This window comes from Pelobates fuscus, chromosome 1, assembly GCF_036172605.1.
Source record: "Pelobates fuscus isolate aPelFus1 chromosome 1, aPelFus1.pri, whole genome shotgun sequence".
Lineage (NCBI taxonomy): Eukaryota > Metazoa > Chordata > Amphibia > Anura > Pelobatidae > Pelobates > Pelobates fuscus.
In genome coordinates this window covers 278,244,005-278,266,997 of record NC_086317.1, presented here as the reverse complement: position 1 = coordinate 278,266,997, position 22,993 = coordinate 278,244,005, and the positions used below count along the sequence as shown (strand labels likewise).

The following is a 22,993-nucleotide window of genomic DNA, read 5'->3' as shown; positions in this document are numbered from 1 at the left end:
ATTTGGGGGCGGCTTTTTTTGCCGCCCCCTGGAAAATGCCGCCCAAGGCAAATGCCTTGTTTGCCTCGCGGCTAATACACCCCTGTGTGTATGTGTCTGTGTATATCTCTGTGTAAATTTGCCAGTGTGGGTATCTGAGTGTGTGTCTGGGCAAGTGGGTGTATCTGTGTGTATGGTTTAGTGTGGGTATCTGTGTGTATCTGCCAGTGTGTGTATCTGTGTTTGTATGTATCAATTTGGGCATCTGTGTGTGTCTGTGCCTGTGTGGGTATCCGTGTGTCAAGGTGTGTATATGTCAGTGCATGTGTGTGTCAGTGTGTATGTCAGGATCCTATCCTGACAACCCAGATTATGTTTATTTTATTCTGTTTCATTACAAGTTCCAGTTTTCCACCACTAGTGGCCTCCCTAACCACTAGGACTGATCTTTCCTTCTCTCTACCACACCTGCCTGGACTGATTACTTATCCTACAAAAGGCCACACCCAGCTCAATACTGGGCCTTTACATTGAAGTTGACGGTCTTCCTGAAAGAACTTCTGATTGTGGCTCCTATCTACTTTATCTTTCCAAGCTGCTTGATACCAACCTGATTGATGCTACTAATCTACTTTACCTTACCAAACTGCTTTATACCTACCTGCTCTATGATATCAACCGTTGTTACTGATGGAGAATTAATTATTTTACCTATGCAATGCTTAGTGAATATTCCCTTAGACAAACAGAGCTATAAATATATGCATTAACCTATAGATGTATTGCATACTGAGATGTGGATTTAATAACATGTATTATCATGTATCTACAAATATCTGGACAGGTCTTCCTCGATGGTTTGTTGGTGGGAGGGGGAGAAGGCGAGAGAATAGAGGTAAAGAGCTAATGAAAGGCCCACAGGTGTAATTAGTACATTCGGAGATACCTCTCACCTACAGTACCAGAGAAAAGGGGACTTGTCATAGATACAGGTAAATAAAGGGTTAAAAAGCCTTTTTGTCTTAGTTAAGCCTTTCCACGTCTGTAGGGGTTAAAAGCAAGAATTATATTCCCTGTCTGCTATCTTGCAAGCACAACCGCCCTTTTCTCTGTCTCTCAGGTCAAGATTACCTTTGCGTAGTTTAGAGAAGACGTGCTAGACATGCGCAGTAGATTTCCTGTAATACGTAATGTTATATACATAATTATACTTTTTGCACTGCACGTCTATGATTGGTTGATTTTGTCTTTTGTTGCATACACCCTAAAAAAATACAATGCACATGCATTAACGAGTTCCTTCTTTCTTAAACTTCATCATGACTGGTCTGCATTAATTGTACACAAATATTAAGGAAAGCAGGATGTGTTAACTGCATAAGTAAGGGTTACAGACCCTGTAAAATTCTTAGAGCCTAACTGTTACTAACCTGCTTTATTACCAACTTGCTTCACACCAACTTGAACTACACACTCAACCTGCATCATACCAACCTGGACTACACTACTAACCATTATTGCATGGTGTTATTTACCTGAATTATCTGTGCTCCTTCCAAACAGGGGGCTGATTCCATACAAGTCTATGTTACTTGCAATTCTGAAACCTTACTGTTCTGTTCTGCTTTACTTATCTCTCTAATTATCCTTTACTTTCAATCTATAAGATTTCTTACTCCAATTATATCCTTATTATTATCCAATTATATCCTGTTAATAACCTGTCAAGGACATATTGCCTAAACCTCTATTTCTACTATGTCACCTTCTACCTATTGCCTATAATTTCGTTTATAGGTTTTCCTTCTACCTATTGCCTATAATTTCGTTTATAGGTTTTCCTTCTACCATTGCCTATAATTTTGTTTATAGGTTTTCCTTCTACCTATTGCCTATAATTTCGTTTATAGGTTTTCCTTCTACCATTGCCTATAATTTCGTTTATAGGTTTTCCTTCTACCATTGCCTATAATTTCGTTTATAGGTTTTCCACGTGTAGCGGCGGAATAGCACCGGCTGTTCCGTATGTCTGTCTGTATGTATTTCTCAATGCTTTCCTATGGACGTTCTGCACGCTGAATACGATTTTCACATCCAGCGTCGCAGAAGCGCCTCTAGCGGCTGTAAGGAAGACAGCCACTAGACTCTGGATTAACCCTGCAATGTAAACATAGCAGTATCCCAGAAACTGCTATGTTTACATCTGAAGGGTTAAAACCTGGGGGACCTGGCACCCAGACCACTTCATTGAGCTGACGTGGTCTGGGTGATTATAGGGTCCCTTTAATTTAATACTGTGTTCCGCAGCTTCTCAACTGTACGCACATGATGTATAATTTGACATTTCAGTATGCTAAATTATGTTTTATGTCCATGACGTATGATGGAACAGGCATATAAAGCTGGTTTATGGACGCATATGTATAAAAATGGCCTTTATCTCCCTGAATCACCTCACCTCAAGCCATCAAGCTTTGCCACAGGAATATACAAGAAAAAGGTCATAATGAAATCACACACACAAAAAAAAGAATCCTTTATATTTTGGATGTATCTGTACTTGAAGTGTGAATGCAATACCAGCGCAGGTCATTTCACATAGTTCCAGATGTATGCATGCAATGAGCCTGCAATACCACCTGTGACCATGCATAAATTATCATTTTGGTGCTCAAACAAGATCTTTGGTAGTCTTCAGGTGAATTGCATTGTCCATAAAGACCCTTTAATTTGACTCTGATACTTTAGCCCTGTGTCTGAGTGCCTAGCTTCATCTAGTTCAGGGATAGGCAACCTTCGGCACTCCAGGTGTTGTGGACTACATTCCCCATAAGGCTTTTACATCCATAATGCTGGCAAAGCAAACTGGGAGGTGTAGTCCAAAACATCTGGAGTGCCGAAGGTTGCCTATGCCTCCTGAAAGGTCCCTTGTTAATTGTGCTCCTGTTTCTATTTCCTGACTGGGACCTGTTGTTGGATTTTCTTCTTCGCTTATTCACTGCTTTAAATTTTTGACTATTCTGTATTTTTGACCTTGATCTGTTTCCGTTCACGGTCTTGATTTAATTCATTTGAATCAGCATCAACAATTATTCCAATATTTTCAAATGATTTATCTACAAACATTCCCATAGACTCGAATGGTGACTTCTGTGGATAAATCATTTGAAAAGGTTTTTTTCTCCAACAGACTGGAATCATTTCTAATGCTAAATTAAACGGAGGCCTATACTAGAGTGTTATATATTGCCAGGTATAAGTCCCCACTGTCTAGGAGTTAGCAGTCTAATATCTTGCAACTTCCTTTCTATCCCTTTCTTTCATTTTAGCTTCCCTGCCGATTGGAGTCACTTAGCCCCTTGCAGTATTGTTACGGCACTGCCTGCAGCACCTACTTGCAGTACTTACAATCTTTAACACCATACAATATTTTTAAACCAGGCTGATGTTTGATTGTAAGCATGTTTTTGTGTAGAGTATTTGTGTGCATGTAGGGATGTATGTAGTTGCCATTGGAATGCGGTGGTGTACTTGTGTGTAGTAATCATGTTTAAATGCAGGGATGTGTCTGTATGTAGTGTATGTAGACTTACACTTACAGATGGGAAAACATTGCTATGTTGAAAACCACTGTGCCTATTCTACTGTTGGTATTTGTGTAGGGAGAGTATATTGCTGTGTGTTATTTTTCTTAACCTATTAGCAAAGGGTGTGGCTGAAACAGTAAAATCCACTAATTAGAAGGATTTATTTTGATCTTTGCAGCATCCTTGAACTTTTTTCCTTTTTTTTTGCTAAATGTCTCTACCATTAAAATCAAGATGTTATCAGATAATTACTTTTTATTCATTACTGCTCACATAAAATTCATTGTACAATCAAGAAGACACCTGCTTGTTTTCTCTGATGTTCACCAATATCCAAAGGGTATTCAATGTCACATATACACTGATCAGCCACAACATTAAAACCACTTCAGGTGGAATGAATAATATTGATTACATTGTTACAATGGCACCTGTCAAGGGTGGTTTATGTAAGGGAGCAAGTGAACATTTAGTTCTTGAATTTGACATTTGGAAGCAGGAAAATGGGCAAGCAAAAAGAGCTGAATGATATTGACAAGGGCTGGTGACTGGGTAAGAGCATCTCCAAAACAGCAAGTCTTGTGAGGTGTTCCTGGTATGCAGTGGTTAGTACCTACCAAAACTGGTGCCAGCAAGGACAACCGATGAACCGGCGTCAGGGTCATGGGCGCCCAAGACCAGAGCTGTATTTACTGTGAGTAGTGATGTCGCGAACATAAAATTTTCCGTTTGCGAACACGAACTTCCGCAAATGTTCGCGAACCGGGTGAACCGCCATAGGCGAATTTTAAAACCCACAGGGACTCTTTCTGGCCACAATAGTGATGGAAAAGTTGTTTCAAGGGGACTAACACCTGGACTGTGGCATGCCGGAGGGGGATCCATGGCAAATCTCCCATGGAAAATTACATAGTTGATGCAGAGTCTGGTTTTAATCCATAAAGGGCATAAATCACCTAACATTACTAAATTGTTTGGAATAACGTGCTTTAAAACATCAAGTATGATGTTGTATCGATCAGGTAGTGTAAGGGTTTCGCCCGCTTCACAGTGACAGACCAAACTCCCCGTTTAACGCACCGCAAACAACCGCAAACAGTCCATTTGCACAACCGCAAACTCCCCATTTGCACAAGGTTGGATACCGATCGATGGTTCGATATTCTGAGCCCTCTCTGATTTACTGTACACGACTTCGATATTCCCACAAATTTTATATAGCATTTTATGTTTGTTTGAGACCACCTTAAAAATATTGGATATCGCTAAAAATCATGATCACTATATACTTTCTCTACAAACCTCTAAAACGAACCAAACTACTCATCCATCCGCTATACCACTTTATCCCACCTAGAACTAGTGCCCAGTTAAAATACTTGACTCTTACTTACCCACACTCAGTCATGCCACACACATTTCACCACTACTCTCACTGAATCCCTCTGACTACGGCTAAATTCATCTTCTACATCAGAACACTACTCCTAAGATTGGGTTGTATCCATGTCTCGGGTCTTTCATTTAGAATAGGGGCAGCTTTGGTCTCCTTCAACACTGACACTCCAGTGCATATTATTAAAAGATTGGGCAGATGGAAATCCTCAGTCTACAACCGATATATTCCTCATCCCGAGAAATAAATGAGGAAAGCTTTTAAAAGTTTGGCTTTGTAAATTTGATGCAATAAGTGTGTTTATCTTTAATACCTTTTCACCCTCTTTGCATGAACCCGATTTACATATATTACTAATATGTTTCTGAACATATTGCTGCCTACGATAAATGACTATGGGGGATAATGTATAATAAACACAGGTTACTGGCTATGGGGGGGATAATGTATAATAAACACAGGTTACTGGCTATGGGAGGATAATGTATAATAAGCACAGGTTACTGGCTATGGGGGGATAATGTATAATAAACACAGGTTACTGGCTATGGGAGGGATGATGTATAATAAACACAGGTTACTGGCTATGGGAGGATAATGTATAATAAGCACAGGTTACTGGCTATGGGGGGGATAATGTATAATAAACAGAGGTTACTGGCTATGGGGGGGATAATGTATAATAAACACAGGTTACTGGCTATGGGAGGATAATGTATAATAAACACAGGTTACTGGCTATGGGAGGATAATGTATAATAAACACAGGTTACTGGCTATGGGGGGGATAATGTATAATAAGCACAGGTTACTGGCTATGGGAGGGATAATGTATAATAAACACAGGTTACTGGCTATGGGAGGGATAATGTATAATAAGCACAGGTTACTGGCTATGGGAGGATAATGTATAATAAACACAGGTTACTGGCTATGGGGGGGATAATGTATAATAAACACAGGTTACTGGCTATGAGGGAGATAATGTATAATAAGCACAGGTTACTGGCTATGGGGGGATAATGTATAATAAACACAGGTTACTGGCTATGAGGGAGATAATGTATAATAAACACAGGTTACTGGCTATGGAGGATAATGTATAATAAACACAAACACACACAAAAAAAATGATTGCAGCTTCAGAATTAATCTAAATTGTATGCTGTCTAGGAGGTGGGAGGGTCTGGGAGGGAGAGTCTGCTGCTGATTGGCTGGAATGTGTCTGCTGACTGTGAGGTACAGGGTCAAAGTTTACTCAATGATGACGAATAGGGGGTGGACCGAACATCGCACATGTTCGCCATCCGTGGCGAACGCGAACACGCTATGTTCGCCAGGAACTATTTGCCAGCGAACCGTTCGGGACATCACTAACCGTGAGGCTAACAAGGCTAAACACCGCCCCCAGACGCCCCGGCAACTTTTGAAGATGTCTTGTTAGCCTTGTGTCATTAGGAAACACCGACATCAAGAGCTGACCGGCGGCCCATTTAGGGACCCCTGAGGCGGGTGGCTGTGCGTATTGTAGGTGGTCATTGAGAGAGCGCTGATCTCTGTTAACAGAGCAAAAAGGTGAGAGCAACCCTGCACTGTACCCCAGGGAAAAGATCCCCAATGGACCCCAGGACAGGATCCAAACAGGACCCCAGGGAAATGATCTATTTAATCTCTCCCAAAGGTAGGGAGGCTGGGTGGACTTAAATAAAAAAAAAACACTGTGTGAGTGTGTTTCAGTATCAGTATGTATGTGTCTGTCAGCGAATGTATGTATGTCTGTTAGAGTGCGTCAAATAAGGGAGGATATGTGTGTGTGTGTTCTTGTGCGTCAAATCAGTGAGTGTGTGTGACTGGCCAGCAGCGGTTGATCTAGACCATTGCTTTGCTTTCCAAACTTTCCAAGTTGGTGACACACTTTTTAGACAAGCATCATTTCGTGACACAGTAAACCAGGTTTACTAGCAAACCGGAAGCCTGTTCTAAAGAAGTATATTATGGCACTAGAAAAAGTGCAGAGGTGGGCTATAAAATTAATAAAAGGAATGGAACATATTAGCTATGAAGAAAGGTTAACAAATTGAAACCTCTTTAGTTTAGAAAAACATCGCCTCAAAGGGGATATGATAACATTATACAAATATATCCGGGGCCAATACAAACCAGTGTGGAAATCTATTCACAAACCAGAGTTTACATAGGACACGAGGTCATGCGTTTAGACTGGAAGAAAGAAGATTTTGTCTAAGGCGAAGAAAAGGTTTTTTTACTGTAAGAACAATATGGATGTGGAATTCTCCGCCTGAAGAAGTGGTTTTATCAGAGTCCATACAGATGTTCAAACAGCTACTAGATGCATACTTGCATAAACAGAATATTCAAGGATATACTTTTTCAATGTAGGGTAATAACTGCTTGATCCAAGGATAAATCTGACTGCCATTCTGGGGTCAAGAAGGATTTTTTTGTTGCAAAATTGGAAGTGCTTCAAACTGTTTTTTTGGTTTGCCTTCTTTTGAATCAACAGCAAAAAACAAATGTGAAGAAGGCTGAACTTGATGGACGCAATCTTTTCAGCCATGTAACTATGTAAGTTAGACTACTACTAACCCCTTATAAGAGATACAGACAAATAACAATAATAATAACAACAAAGTATTTAACCAGGAAAGGTACACTCAGATTACTCTGGTTTCCAAGTACATCCTGGGAATGTTACTTTTGCCCAACATCCAAGGGATGGTACTATTACACAATTTAATGGTACTCATACATAAATTGTAAAAACACATAATTTGTAATAACAAAATATATGGGGACACAAATTATATCTGGAAAACCTTTCATGTATTTTTAAAAATATACAATTTGCAAGATAACATACATAGAATGTGGTCATTTATGAGTACAATATGTAAAAATGTACAAGAATTAGGAAAAAATAATGTAATAATCTAATAACTACTTACCATTTTAATGACATGTATGAGGTTGATAGGATCACACTTACAACACTTCAAAATCTAGCAAGGCTGTTCAGCATACTGCGCGCTTTCTCATCTTCTCTCCCCACCCTGTTGTCTGGACAGAGTGCACCATGCGTCTGTGACCACGTCATGACGCCCCACTTCCACTGTCTGATGCACAGTATGATCTCTCGACCGTGGTGCATACTAATTGGCATCGAATAGTGCATTGCAAGCGCGATGGGTTCATGCAGGTTCCAATTAGTATGCACTGTATAAAACGCTCGTGTGACACACCTACATACTCCCGCCGACACACTAACGTGTTGCAACACACAGTTTAGAAAGCACTGCTCTAGACAATGTTCTGCTGGGAAACCTTGAGTCCTGGCATTCATGTAGATGTTACTCTAACACGTACCACCTACCTAGAGATTGATGGCAGTGGCCTCTTTCAGCTTTCACTGTGAAAATTGTTCAGAAATGATTTGAGGAACATGATTAAGAGTTAAAGGTGTTGTCTTGGCCTCCAAATTCATGCTGCGCTGAACATGTATTCCTACCAACCTTGGGTATTCTTGACCCAGGACTAGAGCTGGGTAGGTTAGAAATATGGACCCGAGCCTGCCACTAAGGGACCTTTCTGATGCAGTCCTGCAATCTTTGTAGGACCTACATTGGATATCTTGTGCATTAAGCATCTCTATGAGGAGATGTGCACTGATGATGATTGCTGCGCATGCACACTAACTTCCTTCAATGATTCCCTAAGGTAAAGCATTGGATTGGCTGAGATCACCTGTAATGGCGATACATCCCTCCGTTATTATGCATATATGTATGCTGAAGTGTTCATTAAAAACTGCTCTTAATGTAGATGTTGTCACTAATCACATTATCTCAAAGTTGATATGCTGACATTAAGAGGTTTATAAAACACAAAATGGCGAGGTTACCAATAGAAAAGTCACCAAGTCAATAACTTGGCACCATGTGCATCGTGGGCACTGAGGATTCTACTGTAACCCCCACACTATATATGTAAGTAGTGTTTGCTTACAATATGTAATTTTACCATTGTTGCCATTGTAAAAGGGTTACACCAGGCATCATGAGCACTTTAGTGATTATAAGTGGTCATTGCTCTGAAATGCTGCACATATAAAGATTAATCCATCTGGGGCCAAAGGTGCTCCTGGCTGTCAATTCTGTGCAAATTGTGATGCACAGATGCGTATTGATTGGCTGAGAGCAGTCAGCTGACACAAATGCCAGAAGTCGTAAATCTACCTTCAACGAAGAGTAGGAGCGCAGCTGAACCCAGGTAAGTTGGCAACCGTTCCAAAATATTTTGCGCCATTATCAGGACACCTCACCTCATAACCGCTATTGGAGGCTGCAGTGGTACTGGTTATGATGTTTGGAGTATCCCTTTACGTTTGATAATATTTGGTGTATTCCTTAGTTTGTTAAAATGTGTTGTTAATTATTTACTGAGTTCGTTTGGCTTGAAATTAAAATGTAAAAAAATGGTTAATCAGCTGAAATATATTACCCAGAGTAACTGTGATCCCTTATTGACAAATTGGCAAATGGAAAAATCATTCCATTAAAAGTTCCCTCTGTAATCCAATCGCTGCCATGTTGAAGGAAACTGAAGACATTTGTATAGGTAGTGTGGTGTCCTGGTGCTATGGAGAGCTCCTGTTTTTTTTTGTAAACCTTCTCTTAAATATTTAGGTAAATCAGGGAATTGATCTCTGAGGTAATTTGGCAACATAACCACTACACCAAGTTGTAATGGTTACCAGTGTTCTTTTAATAAAGAAACATTGTAAGATTAAAAATAAATATTAGTTTTAATTGCTCATTTTAATTTTTAAATGGGATTGTGTCATATTTGAGAAAAGAAAACGTACAAAAAGGAAAGCACTGCTTATATAAATTTTTTAAGAAATCTATACATTAGTTTAAAGACTGTATAATTCAGCCCACAGCCATATGCACAGATGTTGCTGTCTTAAAAAAACAACAAAAAAACAGATGTATCACTGCTGGTATAGCCTGTAATGCATTTATATTCACTGGTTCTAAAAAGGAAATAATTCCAGATTAGGATTGCTAGTCTGGTTTACTTGAGAAGAAAAACAATATTTCACTCATTTTAGAGCAGACAATGTAATGATCTGTGTATAATAAAAATAATAATAATAATAAATACATAAGAATATAAATACAGATTTTCATTCTAGTGATAGGATTACAGTAAAATAATTTCTCAGAATGGTAAATTGTGTATCAAAATATCTCTTTTTAATGAATAACCCCCCTGTTGAAGAAGAAGGCTAATTGTGAGTGCAGTGTGTCATTAGTATGTGCAGTAATTCTGCAGTTTGGTTTTCCCCTGTAAACCTGCCCACTAATCTGTAATCTGAATTACACCCACACCCTTCATGTTAAACTGCTAAACAGACACAGCCTTCCTTTAAAAGAAACACACAGTTATGTGTGTAATAGACACATGTTAATCTGCAATCTCTGAGCGTTGCTTTTTTTTTCATATCTTCAACCTCTAGCCTAGATTCTGTGAAACCCTCGCCAACCTTTCTAATGCTATAAATTAGCCTGTGGAAAAAAAAAATCCAGTTCCACCTATCCCCTTTCTTCTTTCTATCTTCTGTCTTTTTTTCCTCTTTCCTCCTTGAAGCTGGTTTGTTAATCCTGTATGTAAATTACAGCCAATGGATGCTGTTGTTGAGCAGGGCTGGGATTAGAGACAGGACGAATGGCTTTCAATCTTACTGGGATTATAGAACAAAGGGACTCTGCAATACACACACAAAAAGAGAGATTTTATTTTGGGAGGGGGTGGGAACATTTCTTTCCCCCTGTATCACCCCCTCTCCTCCACACAACCCTCTCTGCAGACAGCAGCCAAAGGGGCACTCATAGAAGACAGATATATACTGTATATATATATATTTACACTGCGGATCGGGGGACGATCGCTGCTCATCTGGGAAGAAATTACAACTCCCCCTTTACCCTGTACAGCAAGCCCCCTCCCCTCTATTTTCATTTTCTACGTTAATTAAAGGAAGAAGCCTCAGATCGGGGCTAAGGAGGTTGGTTTGGAGAGAAGCTCAAGCAGAAGTACTAGGACCTTTTTGGTAAGAGAAACTTTGTGTCTTGTTTAATGTTTTTTTTTTGTGTGTGTGTTTTTATGTCTTCCCAAAGTGGCCATGGAGTGTGCTGTCTACACGTGACTGAGCAGGTTCTACACACTGAATGTGTTCTTACTTGAGATTCGAATTTAAAGGGACCTGATGATGGGCCGTTCTTCTTGCCCATCTCACTGCGCTTCGGCCCCGCTTTGCTTTATTTATAAAGGCGAGAGGTGGGACAGAATTGGTATATGCGATGATATTAAGATTGAATTCCCTGCAGCCTGGGATGAGGTCAGGTTTTGGGGGTGTGTGTAGATATACGTCTGTGTGTTGGGATTTGTGTTATTAGGAAAGTAGGGTTTACTATGGACTCTTGGTGACTCCTCCCTCAGATGACAGGCACATCCCTAGGTCACTCTCTGTATCCTTGGCTTGCTGATCATGGCTTTGCTTTTGTTGTGCACAGACAGTGCATGTTTGTTGTGATGTTGATTAATGCGTTATTGTCTCTTATTTAATTAAGTATGTTGCTCCATCAACAAATAAAACACTTTATTTTATAATAAAACCTGTTGTTGCAGTTTGTCCATCTAAATCCCTGTTTAAATGAAAATGGACATGTTTACATAGTGGTGGAAACCTCACTGAGCATAGATAAGAAGGTTTCATTGACAGGAGTGGATTTGCATAGATCTTGCTCTAGGTGGAGAGGCTACAGGATGCAGTGTTCATTAGTAAAATGCATTATAATATAGGGAACAATTTAAATCTGCCCCAGGCTCTTCAAGCCAGATTAGCACTGATAACATTCTCATATCTTAATTTAGACTATAGATCTTCCCAGAAAACGTGCCCACAGCATGCAAGGGTTACTCATATCTAAAGCAGACATAGATCAAGAATAATTCTATAAGTTTTGCTTTTGGTTGTGTGTATTTGTGTGTGTTTGTTTTATAACTTTATTAAATGTGGTTTTCAGCTCATCTACAGGAATCCATTGGGGTTTTTTAATGCAAAGAATGGATAAAGACCCAGGCTTTAAAATTAATTTAAACTGCAACAGATTTGCTTTGCTTAGATTTAGTATTTTGGCTGTAAGGTATCGGAATTCGGAAAGGGGATTTTTTTGTCTCCTATTCCAGGGAGCTTAAACTCATGCATTTTTGGGTTCTAGATACCTTTTTAATATAAGAGACCTGTTCTGTTGAGTGGATTTTTAACATGAAGGAGTGGTTTCTAGGTTAATTTCCTGAATGGTAGTTTGCGAATCACACAGTCAGTCCACTGTGCTTTGCATGGTAATATTGAGTTAGATTAAATCAAATACTTCTGCATCTCAAACAACCAATGCACACTTAGAGTATACTGTCTGGTTTTACTGTACATGGAGACATTGGAATAGTCTATACATCAACTGAATGTGTTGTAATTCATATTTTGTGGACTAGAACAAAACAGACGTGTGGCATTTACATTATATGACATTGTATTATTCGACTATTCTGGAGCTTGCAATATACAAAATTAACTCAAAATTAAGTCTCAATTTGCAGACTCGGTAGTCCCCCCAAATTAGGATAACAGGGGTTCACAATGAGTGCACATTTATATCACCATTGTCCTCATGCTACAAACCTTTTATTCCACAACACTCTATATGAAATTCTTGACATTTCCATTCTGAACAAAATCCAAGTATATAAATATGTGTGTACGGTATGATACCAGTATTGCACTCAGCACTTTACAATAAACTTTGTCAAGGGAGTTTACTAACGTGACAATTCAAGGTGAATTTCAAATGTAATGGCACAGTAGCCGACTTATAAAACGTTTCCAGTTCACCTTGAATTTGCAATTCACTTTGAATTCACCTTGATTTCTCATTTTTGTAAATAACCCTGTGTGTGATGCAATATGTTTCTAGACACTAGTAGAAGGGCCAAAATGTTTAAATATCTTAAAAGAAACCAGTCATCACATAACTTTAGCTTTATGCATTGTGTATGCAGTTTTGCTAGCAAATATTTAGATTTGGATTAAAAAAACAAACCAAAAACTAGAAGAGATCCCTGCTTTGCACTTATGGCAGCGCTGGCTAGGAGTATAGAAATGTAATACCCAGCGCAGATCCAGCTAAGCAGTACAGATTCCATTTAATACTAATTTTTCCTATACGATAATATAGTAGTGTATTTAACCTGGAATGTCCTGGGTTTAGATGTTATTGCACAATTAATGGTACTTACAGAAAGAAAAGTAATATAAATATTAACTATAGCTTATTACATAGGTCCCCAACGCTGTAGAATTAGTCGCAGATTTGATTCTAGGACATATTTGGAAACTAGAAAAAAGGTAATTATATTTAATAGAAAGCTCTTATCAAAGAAGTAAAAAAAAGATCAAATTAAAGGCAAAAATTCTAGTTTAATTTGTTAGATATATGTTTCTGTAAATTGTAAAAGTGAATCAATTTTTACATATGTATTCTTTTTTCCCCCCAGCAAGCTATATCCTGCAATGTAAGAGAGCTGGGCGTGAAGCGCAATTAGCAAAATTGGTCCGCCCTCCTTCCTGACTGAAAGCAACACATGCAAATTCACATATCTGGAGCCGTGTCAAGGTATGGAGACATTTGCCCATTGATTTGTAAATGCTGTAAAATACTCTCTGTGTTCTTAGTAGCACTTTAAGGTTTTGTTACATTTGTAGTGAGCATGGTACCCTTTAATGACCAATGGCACACTTTGTATAGTCTGTCATAAAGGATTTTATCTAATGCTTTCTTATTTAGGTGGTCTGGCTGCAGTGGACCTTTAATTTTAGCCCTTCAACCTTAAACATTGCTGTTTAGTAGATGCACCATGTTTTCATTGAAGAGTTACTGTCTTCTTGACAGCCACTATAGGCTCTTGTGCTGCAATGACCGAGATTCACTTGGTCATGTGATGTTCAACATCCATAGGGACATTGAACGTCCTCAAATGCAGCTCATTAGATTCCGTGCCTCCCTATAATAACCATATGATTGGACGTGCCGTCGCCTCGCACACACATCATTGTGGAAGCAATGCCTCCAGGAAGGCGCTGCGGGATGCAGTAACAAGTGAGTCTGGCGCTGGGAAAAAGGTAAGTATAACCTTTTTCTCATTTTTTTTTGCATGGGAAGGTCTGAATCTAAATACGGGCAAGGACGCTATAGCATTAATAATACATGGTTTTATCTTTAACGCTATCCTTTAACACTGAATGTATGGACAGAGGACTCCAGGTACTATAGCCTATACAATGAAATGCCTACAGTGTCCCTGTGATAATAGCTCCCGTGTTGGTAATTCCTTCTCTTTTTATTGTAACACGTACATAATGGCTTCAGAAGATACTCATCCTTGTGCTCATGCTCTTCCGGATGGCAAGTCTCGTAAAAATGGTGCATTTTTTGTTATTACATTTAGACATAATCTGTGGGAAAATAAGTATGATTAGATTACTTTTCCATTTTGCTGCAGCTGGTGTACATGAGTGTATTTTTAGTGGTAATTATATATATATATAGGCATAGACACAAACACTTATTGTGATGTAATTGCACTTTTCCCATGGGAAAAAAACACTTTTATACAATAGCACTTATGTGTCAAAATATACCATCTGCCATTGGATTACAAATAATGGGACCCACTACGTTAATTTTTTTAAAGGAACTCTCTAACTACAGTGTGCTCTAGTGCTTATGGTGCCAGGAGTTTGAAAACCTACTTGCTTGGGCACCCATGCTGCATCTGATTTTCTCCTATAGGAAAAGAGATGTTGGAACATGTTGGTTGGTTGAGAGCGATCAGCTGATGCTCTCAGTAACTGAGCATAGTCCTGCTTGGCTAAGTTCTGTCGAGTTAGCCTGATTGTCCTGCAGGTGAACACTTTATGCAGGTGCTGTGGATGCAGTTGTCTGGCAGGAGCACAGTACTAAAAGGGTTTGAATACTTACTGTGGGATGGCACCTGGGCTCTTGTCTCCATAACCACTATAGAGGGTTGTAGTGGTTATTGTGTTTGGAGTTTCCTTTCATGTATGCCCTTGTGCTCCCTTTTAGAAATGGATATATTAGATCAATCAAATAGTAATGTATCTTAGTGCTTATATGATGCAGTGCGAGGGTACTAGAATAAAGAAATGCACTGTCTCATCAGGTCTATACATGGTATTGTAATCTTGCTTAGATGACTGATTTTATGTGGCAACCGGATTTTATGTTATTTCTTTTACTTTTGAAAGGTCATGTCTAAAATATATATGCATTCATGTATAGGAGGCAATGCAGAATCAGTAAACCATAAGAACATTTATGTTTACCTAAAGTTTACCACAACAATGATCATTAGATGTACATACCTGGGTTGGTAGTTAGTAGGAAAGTGGAAACAATGATACCATGTGGATTGAGTATCACCCGCTAGTGTGATACTGGTCAATAAAAAAAAAATAGAGTGATTTATCCCCATTGAACCCTCAGGTATAGGAAGCTCTACATTTCAATCTATGCCTGCTACTAGCCTTACACTCATTATAAGAAGGCAAAGATAATGCCAAACATGCTGTATTTCAACTCTATGCAATAAAAGCAGCTGCACAATATATTGTGCCGGGTAAAACTAATAGACCTCTAATGCATGCATCCTAACATTCAAAGCAGTTCAGCAAATATGCTTTATCCCTTGCAAATGCTGGAAGAAAACAACTGTTGCACAAAATACTTGCCTACAGAAAGAGGGGACATTATACATAAAGCACATGTACACACATCTTATGGGGCACATACAACATATAATGGATACATACATTCATTTGAAACAGTGCTACAACACAATAAACAAAACACTGTACCTACACACATACAAAATGTGTTTTTTTTGTTGCATTTAGCAGATAATTACAACACACACTCCACAACCTGCTCTATCTTTAAAACACACACACTCATAAGCTACTATTGTCTATGTGGTACTACTTCATGGTTACTGACAGGCTGATTAGACCAGTTCACAAAGCCAGTCCCCGTGAAGCAAGGTAAACTACACACATTACAGGCAGACGTCTACTACCTGTTCCTGATATTACACTATACTGTATCTATATGCTAAACCTGAATATGATCCTTGCACAATTATAGCTCAGGGGAAGGTAACACAGACTTATAATGTTTTAGGGAAGTCTTGGTTAAGGCAGCTCACTGAAAAGATTTATAAACAGATAGGCAAACTTGCATCAGAGAGATAGGGCTTATGTATGATATTTGCCTTTTTTGCTTTATTTTGTTGCTCCAGTTTTGTGTACATGAATCATTTTTAAGGTGTAAAACAGTTATTCCACCCTCTATACATTGGTGTTTTTATTGCCCTGAGTTTAATTCATTGTAGTGAACCAGCATGAACGGGCACATTTTATTACTCATAGATATTTGTTGTTTTGTTTCTGATGATTTTACTATTGATTACAATCAGAAAATAACAATATTACTAGGAAAAGGGCACTTTGGCAGCTTAATGTTTATAGTTCTGCATATACACTGGCCAGGCTGCAAACTGTGTTAATAAATATGACAGTGTTTTTTTTCCTGACTTCCAAATGTAACTGATTTGATGAGATATGCTGTTTTATTCTGGTAACTAGTAAATCGGCTATTATAGAGGTGTGATGGGACCAGGTGATAGCACCTGAGATTACACATAAGTATACATATGTTTCACTGACTGCATTGTATCAAAATGCTACCACTTTACCACTATCATTAATTCACACTTCCTATGAGTATTTGCAAAGCGGGTTTGCGTTTTAGCCCCTTATCCATACGTTGTTCTAATTTCAACAATGATTTAAATAAGGAATTAGATAATCCATGGAATACTCTGTGGTAAGGATTGTTATATAAATCTGTGTAGGTCAGAAAACGGTAATATATTTATTTTGATCCAGAGACAATAGAGCTGGCTTGACCACCTGCTCATTTTGGCCGCACACTTTTACTCTATCTTGTTCCAGTGTCTTGCTGTAGTTGTCTGCAGTGATCACTGTTCTGTTTCTTTCCTTTGCGCTCAGCTAGATTTATTAACCACTTAAGGACAGAGGCATTTGTCCAGCTACTTAATCAAAATAAAATCTAGATTTTCCAACTGTGGAATTCATAATACTTTTAGCTTTTACTGCAATAAAACACGTGTTTTGTTATATTTGTATGCCGTCCCACAAGTACAGCAATGCCCCCCATGTACAGGCTTCTTGGTGTTACATAAAGTTGCCGGGTGAAATAGGGCTTGTTCATTTCAGTTTTTACACATTGAAGTGTTCCTGATTAGTTTGCTGGGCCTATGTTGCATTTGAAACTGTGGAATGAAAATTACCCATATCATAGCACACCATTTGCAAAAATAGGGTATTTTGAAATGGGTATGTCCAGTCTTTTTTAGTAGCCACTTAGTCGCAAATACTGGCCAAAGTTAGTGTTTATTTGTGTTTTTTGCATTTCTTTCTGAAAAACTTATCTTTTACAGATAATATTGTCATTATACGTTTTACTGCTCTAAAACACTCATATTTTTGTTCAGCAATGTCTCATGAGTGTAAAGGTGCCCCCGATCCACAGGTTCTATAGTGTTTTAGAACATTAGTGTCAAATATAGGGCTTGCAGATTGCATTCTCTGGACTTTCTACCTATATAATAAATAAATAAAAATCTATAAAAATATACTTATATATCACATGACGTGAATTGGATGTAGGGGGACTGCTTGGGTTTTCAGACAGGTCCCCCGATCGCGGTTGCCAGGGAGGGTAAGTATGCTGGGCCAATCATTAGGGTCTGCTATGCCGCCCTAACGACTTTAAAGCCCTCCTTTTGTAGGACGACGTAGTACTCCCTAATGTTGGGAAAGTGTTAAAGGAACACGCTAATGACAATAAATAAATGTAATAATAAAATATACATATGTATATTTGTATAACATTATAGCATTTTTATTATTGTTTGATCTACTGCCCTCTCCTTTTCATGCCAATACTTTTTATAGAGAAGCACTGAAGACCTATGTTGGATATGCGGCAGTTGCCTCACTCTGTCAATCGGATGCTTCATCACCATGCTGGGTGTGATGACACAGAGTGTAAATACTACATTTTTAAATCTTTAGTTTTGCGTTGACAGAAAGTAAGACAGAGGTATACTCCAAGGCTTGCGCAGAAGCCAATGTTCATATGTGCATCATACATGGCATTGTACAAACTTGAAAAGATCTTTGAGTAGTTATGCATTGTAATACCAGTTGGAGTGCCGTACAGTCACAGTCTGTCAGTTTTTTAAAGTTAATATAAACAATAAAGTAATTTAGAACAAAACGGAAAAGTACAATAATGGCTCTGCGATTCTAGAGGGCTTTCGTTACGTTCTCTTAGTGGAGATATCAGGCCCTAATGCGAGTGGAGGTGCGTGTGTGTTTGGGCATCTCTCATGCGTCTAGTGCTGAATCATCGTATTGTTCCCACAGCTCTCATACCTTGGTGAAGGTGGAGACTGTGTTCCGGACCTGTGCAGTTAATTTGTCCATGAGATAGTTGGTAAATACTTCATTTTTGAGGGTCTTCATGATAAAGAACTTCATGAGACTGTCCGTCTGATGGCCTATACAGGTCTGCTCTCTTACAAATGTAAACATTTCATAGATCTCACAATGTTTTACATTGCCAGAGATAGGGTACATGGTCTGTGCACCAACAGTTCATTAAGATTAAGTGGTTTTGGTGCTTGGAGTGTATTTTTAATAAATCATCTAATACAGTAATTTGCATTGTAAAAGGAGAGAGTTAGTGTTATTGTATAATGTCTCATAGTTACATAGTAATCTAGGTTGAAAAATACTAAAGTCCATCAAGTCCAACCTTTGACACCCATTCCTTTAACCCTTAAAGGACACAGGACATGTGTGACATGTCATGATTCCCTTTTATTCCAGAAGTTTGGTCCTTAAGGGGTTAAAGGGACACTGTAGGCACCCAGACCACTTAAGCTCATTGAAGTGGTCTATGTTATTTGTCCATTTTGCACTTAATGCTGCAATGTTAAATATTGCAGTTCCAGAGAAACTAGAGGGCTTCCTGAATTGAAATGTACCTTTGGTCTGGTATCTGACGCTGGACGTCCTGCCACTCTGCATGAGGACCTCCAGCATCAGATTTTTCCCCATAGTAAAGCATTGACTCAATGCTTTCCTTGGAGAGGTCTCATGCGCATTAGAGCCCGCTCGGAGGGGGCAGAACTTCGACCCAGCGCCGAGGGACATTGGTGCTGGGATCAGGTAAGTAAATAAAGGGCAGGAGAAGAGAGTGCCAGGAATACAGCTTTGTATTCCTGGACTATAGTATCCATTTAAGCTGCTAATCTAACAGAAGGCAACCTCCCCCCATTGTAGCCCTTTACAAGAAGTGGAAAAAAATCCTTTTCGACTCCATGGCAATGGCAATCCAGTTTGTTTTTTGACAACCAACCTGTTCACATACGTATTCATTATTTTCTTGAATATATATATATATATGTTTTTTTTGCAAAACAGGCTTTTTAAAATTATCTATGTAATCTGATAAGACAACCTCTTTAGGTAGAGAATGCATCACTGTTATTGTTGTCATTAGTCTCAGTAGGTGACCTCTTATCGTATATTCTTGCTAATGAACAGGTTAGCACATAGCAGTTTGTAATGACCCTGTATATCTTTGTATAGTGCTATCATATCTCCTCTGAGGTGCCCTTTTTTTTCCTAAATAAAACAAATCCTTTTTTTTAGCATTTCTTTATAACTAATGTTTTCCATCTCCCTTACCTCTGCACTTATATAGTTCTGCAATATCCTTCTTTAAAATTGGTTACACCATCTATTCAAGATGGGATCTTACCATTGATTTAAAAAGAGGAAAAATTATATTGTGATCTGACACTGCTATACCCTATCAGTGCTATAGAGAGGAAACTCCATACACCAATCACAATAATATTATCCCAAATGCCTACATCCAAGTTGTATAAAATAATTATTATGTATAATAATATTTTTTTCAGATCAGTCAGTAATCAAGGCACCAGGGTCAGTATCTTTGCAGAAGCTATTGGCTTAAATGTGTACAGGTATTTGTCACTGTATGCATATTTGTAAATGTGTGCGTCTGTTTGTGTGTACATATGTGTCTACCTTTTAGAATTTAGGTAGGGCATTTTTCTAGATTCAACACAATCTATGCAAATAAAAAGCACATGGGCACTATTATATAGATAGCTTGTCTCAAAACGAAGCTCTGCATTTACTGCCGGGTCTCCAATTTTACGTGGAGCGGGTCTCCCTGTCTGGTTAAGTGGCTGGCTTGGAAAAAAATATTCATTAACAAGAAAGGCATGCAGCCACTAGTCTACTGTATGGAGATTGGACGTTTCAGTTCTGTTGTTGTTAAGGAATAATTTCCTCGGCAGAGAATAATGACATACCACGTAAAACATCCCAATATCATCTGTGATTCCCATAGAAATACCAGGCAGTAGCAAAGTATGCCTTGTCTGTTATGGCTAATTTGAGGACCAGTATTGTCAATATGTAAAACTATCTGAATGGGCTTTATGAGAGGATGGAAGAAGACCAGCAGTAGGTTAGTTAGGTGATCCATCTTCCTGGAGAACATCCACACTTATCATAAACTGAGTGAGGATCCTTGGAGCTGTAGTTCAGGTACAGCTGTTGAGTGTGCTTACACCGCATCTCCAATATCTCGTCACTAAGCAGAACATACTATGACTCAACATACAGTCTCCATAAATTACTGTTTAAATATTTACTTTAATTTTCTTAAACCCTCTTACTGTTTACCTACACAGTAGCTTTTGCAGAGATGAACGTAGCCTGGTGTCCTCCTGTCTGCTTTTTAGAAAAAATCCCTGGGGTTATCCACACAACATGATAGCTTGGCACCATTACTGGTTCAGATTAGCCAGTGCCTTGAAGCACAGTTTGCGGGTATATACTGAGAAAGGAATTTGCTATTCTAGGCAGCCTGGACGCAGAGTTTGGTGCTTTGATCATTGTAAACCTATCCTTGAGTATAAATAATATGAGGGTTCCTCCATCTGGTGGGAATTAAAGGCAATTAGGCATGTCCTGATCTGCACAGAACAAACCATAACCTTCCAGTTAATTCTTTCAGTACTTGTAATGACTACAATTCATTGCATTCTAGTTAAGTAGGGGTTAAAATGCATAAATTTTCTAACAAGAAAGAAAAATCCTCTTTGATTCCATTATGTGAATTTTGAAATAAACTGGTGTACAATGAATGCCAGTAATAATTGTAGTAATATAATAACAAAGTTATTCAGTAATATAATTATGAAGATGATAATAAACACACACTTCTTATTTAAATAAATGGGTGGAAAAAGGGTCTACGAAAACAATGTAAGGCAAACACAACTCTGTTAAATGCTGCCTTACGTTTATATAATCCATAGTGAACCGACTTAAATGTTGGTGGCGAGATTTACCGTGTAACTGGCGACAGGTAATGGAAAATCCGGTTACACTGAAATCCGTGTTGCCAGAATCAGGCAATTCTATATCTGTGAGATCGGTCCGATACAGGATGCATATGCTTTTTGCAGGATGCTTATTGCACATCTGTGAATATAATGCTCTATCGCAGTATGTAGTATTCATAAGAAGGAATAAAAACAAATGATTCGTTACAGTAGGAAATCTTAGTAAAATAACACAATTATATAGATTTTTCTCTTGCAAGGTGAAAATGCATGGCAATCTTGCAACACTACCTAAAAATTGTATTGAAAAAGCTAAAAGAAAATCCTCATAGCATTTACACTAATAATGATTACAATACATGCGCTGTTTCATTTAGGCAAACAACTGCTAATTAATGCAACAAGAGTATTTGTCCCCATTCACTGGACACAATCTACACACTCAATATCCAGGGAGTGACTGGCTTTGAAAAGTCTATGAAATCTGCACTCTTGGGGAACTGGGTTACACTGCCAATAATAACAACATGTTAGAGTGCTAGAGACCTTTCATGTAACCCGTGATTATCAATCCCGCGTTGATTTATCTTCTTTTGCTTTTACCAGAAATCACAAAATAAAAGTGAAATAGCAGTTATAGGAAAAATTCAACAGGAAGCTGGAAATTAGTTAAAGTGTTACTCCAAGCACCATGACCACTTCAGTGATTTGAAATGATCATGATGCTTGGAGTCTGTATGTACAGTGTTTCAATATGAATCAGATATTTAGGTGTAACTCCACCCCTGGCAGCGTCGTTAGCATGTCAGTTCTAGTCAGTTCTGAGCAAATTCTGTGCACATTGTGAGTGTCATTCAGTAGCTGGGAGTGCTCAGCTGACGGAATGAATGAAAGCCAGGATCAGCATTTGGCTACTGCAGCTCTGCAGAAGCCTGATGTGCTTCCGAGGGAGGGGACCAGGTACCTATCTGGTCCCAGGTAGGAGGGCTAACCGTTTACTCCATTATCTGGGAACAGCACCAGGTACTCCTGACATCATAACCACTACTCCAGGCTGTAGTGATATTAAGGCTTGGAGAAATAAATCTCTAACTTGTGGCTTTCTATGTTAGTGCAGTTATAGTGAAACCTTGACTTCTATTCATATCACTTAATATGCAAATGCTATTAAAATATATTTGCAAAAGGACAATTGGATAAACTGCAAGATTTGCCTGTAACATTGCACCAGTCATTTATATATTGGGCAGTGGTTATGGTCTGTTTACTCATGTCCTACTACATTACCTTGTGAAATACAAAGCTTGTTCTGAGCAGAATGCAAGGAGATTCA

The 22,993-nt window shown here is 38.6% G+C and overlaps 1 protein-coding gene across 7 annotated transcripts in view; it reads left to right on the top strand.

The window, feature by feature from the left end:
• Positions 1-10,647: 10,647 nt before the first annotated feature.
• Positions 10,648-22,993, top strand: part of GTF2IRD1 (GTF2I repeat domain containing 1) — a 102,123-nt gene continuing 89,777 nt past the window's right edge. For 5 of the 7 annotated variants that reach the window (XM_063457411.1, XM_063457409.1, XM_063457412.1 and 2 more), the window contains exons 1-2: positions 10,648-11,095; positions 13,600-13,718. The gene's annotated coding sequence lies outside the window, so the exon portion shown is untranslated. Of the gene's footprint in view, positions 11,096-11,251; positions 11,384-13,599; positions 13,719-22,993 lie in introns of those variants that run through there. The other 2 variants (XM_063457413.1, XM_063457408.1) reach the window with 2 other exon arrangements.